The sequence below is a fragment of the Arachis hypogaea genome, chromosome 20 (assembly GCF_003086295.3).
Source record: "Arachis hypogaea cultivar Tifrunner chromosome 20, arahy.Tifrunner.gnm2.J5K5, whole genome shotgun sequence".
Classification (NCBI taxonomy): Eukaryota; Viridiplantae; Streptophyta; class Magnoliopsida; order Fabales; family Fabaceae; genus Arachis; species Arachis hypogaea.
Genome location: NC_092055.1, coordinates 76467646 through 76475227, shown reverse-complemented (window position 1 = coordinate 76475227; position 7582 = coordinate 76467646). Strand labels below are relative to the sequence as shown.

The following is a 7582-nucleotide window of genomic DNA, read 5'->3' as shown; positions in this document are numbered from 1 at the left end:
AGAAAGCTTCTCTAGCATGAATCCTCCATTCCTTTCCCAAGGCTCCGAAGGATTCCAAGTATGAGTAGTCTCTTTCCCAAGACAACTACTCAATGGAATTAGATCGAGAAGCTTTCTAACAAAATTCAAGAGAAAAGATTGAAGAAGAAGATAAACTATTATTGATTCATTGAATTACAATAGAGCTCCCTAACCCAATGAAAGGGGGTTTAGTGAATCATAGCTCTGAATTCAATTACAAAGAAAAGGAAACTAGCTAAAAGTGAAAGTAAAGGGTCCTCTCTAACTTAACTTCTATCCTATTTATACACTTTCTATATTGAGCTTCAGTTGTGCTTCTTGGGCTTTGAGGCCTCTCCTTGCTTTCCTTTTGCCTTGGGTTTATGATCCATAATCTTGATGAGGTTGTTGATCCAGATCCTGTAACATTTATTGAGCCAACTTAGTGATAATCAAATAATGACACATGACTCAATAAATTGAGATTTCAAACTCATCAATCCTTCAGGCCCAATCCCATAAACCATGATATTCAATTGGGTTTCATACCAAAGTAAGTTTAAGTTAATAATTGTGCTCAAAGACTAACTTAAATCACAATATTTTTGGCCCAGAAACCCTTTTCAAGAGTGGCGTTTAAGTTGTAGTTTAAGCTTAAACTGCAACTTAAACGCCAGACACTTCCAGTGAGGCCATTTGTAGAAGCACGTTTAAGCTTCAGTTAAGGTTAAACTGAAGCTTAAACGTGGAAATGGAAGAAGGTAGCCCTGGAGAGTCATGTAGTCGAACACGTTTAAGCTTCAGTTTAAGGTTAAACTGAAGCTTAAACGTGGAGATAGGAAGGGCAGCCCTGGAGGTCGAACACGTTTAACCTCCAGTTTGAGGTCAAACTGGAGGTTAAACGTGGAAAGGGGTGGAGGCATACTGGAGGTCGAACACGTTTAACCTCCAGTTTGAGGTCAAACTGGAGGTTAAACGTGGAAGCTTGGAATGGTGGCCCTGGAGGTGTCGAACACGTTTAACCTCCAGTTTGAGGTCAAACTGGAGGTTAAACGTGGAGGTAGAGAGAGCAACCCTGGAGTAGAAAAGCTATCGAACACGTTTAAGCTCCAGTTTGAGTCAAACTGGAGCTTAAACGTGGAATGGCCCCTGGTACTCTTCCTGGTTCTGGCGTTTAACCTCCAGTATGAGGTCAAACTGGAGGTTAAACGTGGAACTCCTCCCTGGGTGGCATACTCATTCTGGCGTTTAACCTCCAGTTTGAGGTCAAACTGGAGGTTAAACTTCAATCCCAGCATTTCTTATCCTTCATGATTTTGGCGTTTAAGCTCCAGTTTAGGCTTAAACTGGAACTTAAACTCCACATGTGATATACAAGCTTCCTTTATTGATTTTGTTGCTTCCTTGCTTAGCCTCTTCTTCCCTGGAATCATCCAAACAATTGCATCAAAGTCTTGCAAAATTTCATGAGAAATCTTTCATTCATAGCATTTAAGTAATATAACTAAAACTCATGGCATTTGCCTCAAAATCATATTGTTTGGATGGTTCATTACTTTGTTCTTCATTTAACCATTTTTGGTTACTTTAAGCTCAAGAAAATGCATAAAATAACTAAAACTAACAGAAAAATGCCAGTGAAACTAGCCTATGATGCCTTGGCATCAATAGCTTCTTTCCCAAGATAACTATCCAATTTGATAAAGGACGAAAGCTTTCTAGCAAAATCAAGAGAAAAGAAAGAAGAAGATGAATGAAAATTACTATTGATCCATTGAATTACACAGAGCTCCCTAACCCAATGAAAGGGGTTTAGTTGTTCATAGCTCTCAAAATGGAAATTCGGATTGAAAGATAGATTGCAAAAGAAAAATCAACAGAAAGTAAATGTGCAGTACTCAGTAAAAGGAAAATTCAAATCAGAAAAAAAAGGTCACTCTCACTTAAATTCTAAACTATTTATACACTCTCTTCTAATGATCTTCAATCTTTGAATTGGGCTTTTGGCCTTGGTGGAATTGGGTTGAATCGGCTCCAATTAGTTCTTTGCTGTTGAGAAGAAATTGGTTTGAATTGTAGAGTCTGATGCTTCACGTTGGGGTCAACGTTTGACGGCCAACATTGACTCAAACATTCTTCAGAAAAACCAGAGAAACTTACTGTCATTGGCATTTGACTCAACGTTGGAGGACCAACATTCCGCTATCCACGCGTACGCGTGCTTTGTGCGTTTGCGCACAAGGGGCTAAAATTCTCATCCACGTGTACGCGTGCTTCACGCGTGCGCGTGGATGCGAAGATTTCATTTTACAGCTTCAAAACCATGCAGGGGACGTTGGCCTCAGCGTTGGAACTCCAACGTTGCCTCCAACGTTAGAGTTTTCACGCGTGCGCATGATTTACCCTTTTCCCATCCATGCGTACGCGTCACTGATGCGTACGCGTCGATTCTAGTTTTTCAAATCCAAATTCTGGGTTCTTCATAGCGGACGTTGGAGGCTAGCATTTGAGGCAACATTGGACTCCAACGTTCATTTAGTGATGTGTACGCGTGGCCCACGCGTACGTGTGGATGGTCAATTTTTCCATTCCATGCGTGCGCGTGACTCACTGATGAGCGGATAATTTATATGCTTTTTGGCATTGTTTTTACATAGTTTTTAGTATGTTTTAATTACTTTTTATTATATTTTTATTAGTTTTTATGCAAAAATCACATTTTTGGAATTTATTAAGAGTTTGTGTGTTTTTCTGTAATTTCAGGTATTTTCTGGTTGAAATTGAGGGACCTAAGCAAAAATCTGATTCAGAGGCTGAGAAAGGACTGCAGATGCTGTTGGATTCTGACCTCCCTATACTCAAACGTGTTTTTTCTGGAACTACAGAAGTCCAATTGGCGTGTTCTCAATTGGGTCTTTCCATAAATGAATAATAGTTCATACTTTGCCCAAGATTTGATGGCCCAAACTGGCGTTCAACGCCAGCCAGAGCCCCTTTTCTGGTGTAAAACGCCGGAACTGGCACCAGAACTAGAGTTAAACGCCCAAACTGGTATCTAAGCTGGTGTTTAACTCTAGAAAAGGTCTATGCACGTGATTTTTGCACTATCTGCACTTAGTTACTTATTTTCTGTAATCCTTAGTAACTAGTTTAGTATAAATAGCACTTTTTACTATTGTATTCAAGAGAGCTTATGCCATTTTTCACATTTGGGAGACTGGCCATTCGGCCATGCCAAGACCATTTTCTCTTATGTATTTTCCAACGGTGGAATTTCTACACCTCATAGATTAAGGTGCGGAGCTCTGCTGTTCTTCATGAATTAATGCAAGTACTATTGTTTTTCTTTCAATTCACGCTTACTTCTTCTCCAAGATATACTCTCGTACTTAATTCAGTTAAGTCAGAATGAAGGGGTTACCCGTGACAATCACCCACTATCTTCGTTACTCGCTTAGCCAAGATCCGCGTGCCTGACAACCACAAGCGGTCTACATGATGTTCAACATAGTCATTGGACGACAGCCGGAGTATAGTTTCTTGGGTCTCTGATCCACGGATTTGACTTGCCTCTCCTAACAACAGAGCGTTTGAATCCGTGAGATTAGAACCTTCGTGGTAGAGGCTAGAACCAATTGGCAGCATTCTTGAGATCCAGAAAGTCTAAACCTTGTCTGTGTTATTCCGAGTAGGATCCGGGACGGGATGACTGTGACGAGCTTCAAACTCATGAATGTTGCGCGCAGTGACAGTGTGCTAAAGGATAGAGAGATCCTATTCTGACACAAGTGAGAACCAACAGATGATTAGCCGTGCGGTAGCTGTGCCTGGTATTTTTCATCCGAGACGAGAGATTCGACAGTTGATTAGCTGTATAGAAACCGTATCTGGACCATTTTCACTGAGAGGACGGATGGTAGGTATTGACAATGGTGATCCACCAACATACAGCTTGCCATGGAAGGAAGCCATGCGTGTTTGGAGAAGAAGACAGCAGGAAAGTAGAGATTCAGAAGCAACAAAGCATCTCCGAACGCTTGTCTGAAATTCCACCCCATGAATTACATAAGTATGTTATTTTATTTTATGTTTTATTTATCTTTTAATTATCAAAACCTCATAACCATTAGAATCCGCCTGACTAAGATTTACACGATAACCATAGGTTGCTTCAAGCCGACAATCTTCGTGGGATCGACCCTTACTTACGTAAGGTATTATTACTTGGACGACCCAGTGCACTTGCTGGTAAGCTGTACCGGAGTTGTGAAAAGTGTGATCACAATTCCGTGCACCACTCACGCTTGTGCGTGGATATGAAAGTTTTGCTTTTTCACGCGTACGTGATGCGTACGCGTCACTCAAAAATCCTTCAGCCTCAGAATTGATAATTTTCTCACAACGTTGGGGTTAACGTTGGACCTCCAACGCCACCTCCAACGTGAGCATCAGCACACTTTACAAAGAGTTGCTCTGATTCTCTTCCAACGTTTGAGGCAACGTTAGTAGTCCAACTTGGTCACCAACGTTGCTTCTTCTTCATTTTTTCCAGGCTCCTCTTCAACCTTCCTTCATGCTTTCTTTCACCTATCATTAACCATTACATGCATCAAAGCCTTACTAACATTGCATGAATCCTGGAATTCTTATTAAAAATTTTGAATTTTTTTATTTTCTTTTTCCAAAATAATTTCAAAAAAAATACAAAAAAATTTAATAAAATCATAAAAACCAAAAAATTTTGTGTTTCTTGTTTGAGTCTTGTGTCAAATTTTAAGTTTGGTGTCAATTGTATTTTTTTTAATTTTCTTAAAATTTTCAAAAACTCATGCATTATGTTCTTCATGATCTTCAAGTTGTTCTTGATGATTTTCTTTGTTTGATCTTTACATTTTCTTGTTTTGTGTCTTTTCTTATTTTTTTTGTGCATTTTCAAATTGTTAGTGTCCCTAGTACAAAAGTTCTTAAGTTTGGTGTCTTGCATGTCTTTCTTTTCTTAAAAATTTTCAAAAATATGTTCTTTATGTTCATCATGATCTTCAAAGTGTTCTTAGTGTTCATCTTGACATTCAAAGTGTTCTTGCATGCATTATTTGTTTTAATCTTAAATTTTTATGTTTTGTTTCATTTTGTTGTTTTTCTCTCTCCTAATTAAAAATTCAAAAGTAAAAAAAAATATTTTCCTTATTCTTCTCATAATTTTCGAAATTTTGAGTTGACTTGGTAAAAAAATTTTAAAATTTAGTTGTTTCTTGTTAGTCAAGTCAAAATTTCAATTTAAAAACTTTATCTTTTCAAATCTTTTTCAAAATTAATTCTTTTTCATTTTTTATGATTTTCGAATTTCATTCTTAAAATTTTTCAAAATCTTTTTTATTTTTCTTTTAATGTTTTCGAAAATTTTAAAACAAATTTTTCAAAATCTTTTTCTTAATTTTATTTCATATTTTCGAAAATCCTTGCTAACAATTAATGTTTTAATTCAAAAATTTCAAGTTTGTTACTTTCTTGTTAAGAAAGGTTCAATCTTAAAATTCTAGAATCATATCTTTTACTTTCTTGTTAGTCAAGTCATCAACTTTAATTTTAAAAATCAAATCTTTTTAATTTCTTTTTTAATCTTTTTTAAAATAAATTTCAAATCATATCTTTTTCAAAATTTAATTTCAAAATCTTCTTCTAACTTCTTATCTTCTCAAAATTTATTTTCAAATCTTTTTAAGCTAATTACTTGTTTGTTTTGTTTTGGTTTTAAAAGCTTACTATTTCTTTTTTTTCTTTTTCAAAACCACCTAACTACTTTTCTCTCTCTAATTTTCGAAAACCACTAACCACTTTTTCAAAAACCTTTTTAATTAACTAATTATTTTAAATTTTAATTTTCTTTTATTTCTTTTAATATTTTCAAACACTAACTAAATAATTAAAATAAAAACAAAAATATTTTTCTTTTATTTTACTAAAAAAAAATTCGAATACTGTTTCTCTCACCTCTTTCTATTTATTTATTTATTTACTAACACTTCTCTTCTCTCTTAGTATTTGAATTTCTTCTCTCTCTCTCTCTCTCATCTCTTTCTATTTATTTTATTTAATTACTAACACTTCTCTTCTACTCATAATTCGAACCCCTCTCTTTTCTCTATTCGAATTACTCATCTCCTCTCTCTTCTCATTCTTCTATTCTTTTATTCTTATACTCACATAAAGGAATCTCTATACTGTGACATAGAGGATTTCCATTCTCTCTTTTTTCTCTAGCTTCTTTTTCATATGAGCAGGAACAAGGATAAGGACATTCTTGTTGAAGCTGATCCTGAACCTGAAAGGACTCTGAAGAGGAAGCTAAGAGAAGTTAAAGCACAACACTCCGGAGAGTACCTAACAAAAAATTTCAAAAAAGAAGCAGACATGGCAGTCGAACCCAATAACAATGCTAGAGATGCAAGGAAGATGCTTGGTGACTTTACTGCACTAACTTCCAACTTCTATGGAAGAAGCATCTCAATTCCTGCCATTGGAGCAAACAACTTTGAGCTTAAGCCTCAATTAGTTTCTCCAATGCAGCAGAATTGCAAGTTTTATGGACTTCCACGGGAAGATCTTCATCAGTTCTTAGTTGAATTCTTGCAGATCTGTGATACTGTTAAGACTAATAGGGTTGATCCCGAGGTCTACAGACTTATGCTTTTCCCCTTTGCTGTAAGAGACAAAGCTAGGATATGGTTGGACTCACAACCTAGAGAAAGCCTGAACACTTGGGAAAAGTTGGTCAATGCTTTCTTGGCCAAATTTTTTCCACCTCAAAAGATAAGCAAGCTTAGAGTGGAAGTCCAAACCTTCAGACAGAAAGAAGGTGAATCCCTCTATGAAGCTTGGGAACGACACAAGCAATTGATCAGAAGGTGTCCTTCTAACATGCTTTCAGAATGGAGCATCTTATGTATATTCTATGATGGTCTGTCTGAATTGTCCAAGATGTCATTGGACCACTCTACTGGTGAATCTCTTCATTTAAAGAAAACACTTGTAGAAGCCCAGGAACTCATTGAAATGGTTGCAAATAACCAGTTCATGTATACTTCTGAAAGAAATCCTGTGAATAATGGGATGACTCAGAAGAAAGGAGTTCTTGAGATAGATAGTCTGAATGCCATATTGGCTCAGAACAAGATATTGACTCAGCAAGTCAATATGATTTCTCAGAATCTGACTGGATTGCAAGCTGCATCCGGCAGTGCTAAAGAATCCTCCCATGAAGGAGAGGCTTATGATCCTGAGAATCCTGGAATGGAAGAAGTGAATTACATGGGAGAATCCTATGAAAACACTTACAATCCTTCATGGAGGAATCATCCTAATTTCTCATGAAAGGATCAGCAGAAGCCTAATCAAGGCTTCAATAATAATAATGGTGGGAGAATTCGGTTTGGCAATAGCAAACATTTTTCATCATTGTCTCAGCAATAAACAGAGAATTCTAGGCAAAGCCTCTCTGACTTAGCAACCATAGTCTCTTATCTGACTAAGACCACTCACAGTTTCATGACTGAAACAAGGTCCTCCATTAGAAATCTGGAGG

At 36.7% G+C, this 7582-nt stretch overlaps 1 non-coding gene across 1 annotated transcript; it reads right to left on the bottom strand.

Annotated features, from left to right (window-relative positions):
* Positions 1 to 6816: 6816 nt before the first annotated feature.
* On the bottom strand, positions 6817 to 6924 carry LOC112787882 (small nucleolar RNA R71). The gene has a single exon (XR_003195268.1). It is a non-coding gene; the product is annotated as a small nucleolar RNA R71 (small nucleolar RNA).
* Between the last annotated feature and the right edge of the window lie 658 nt (positions 6925 to 7582).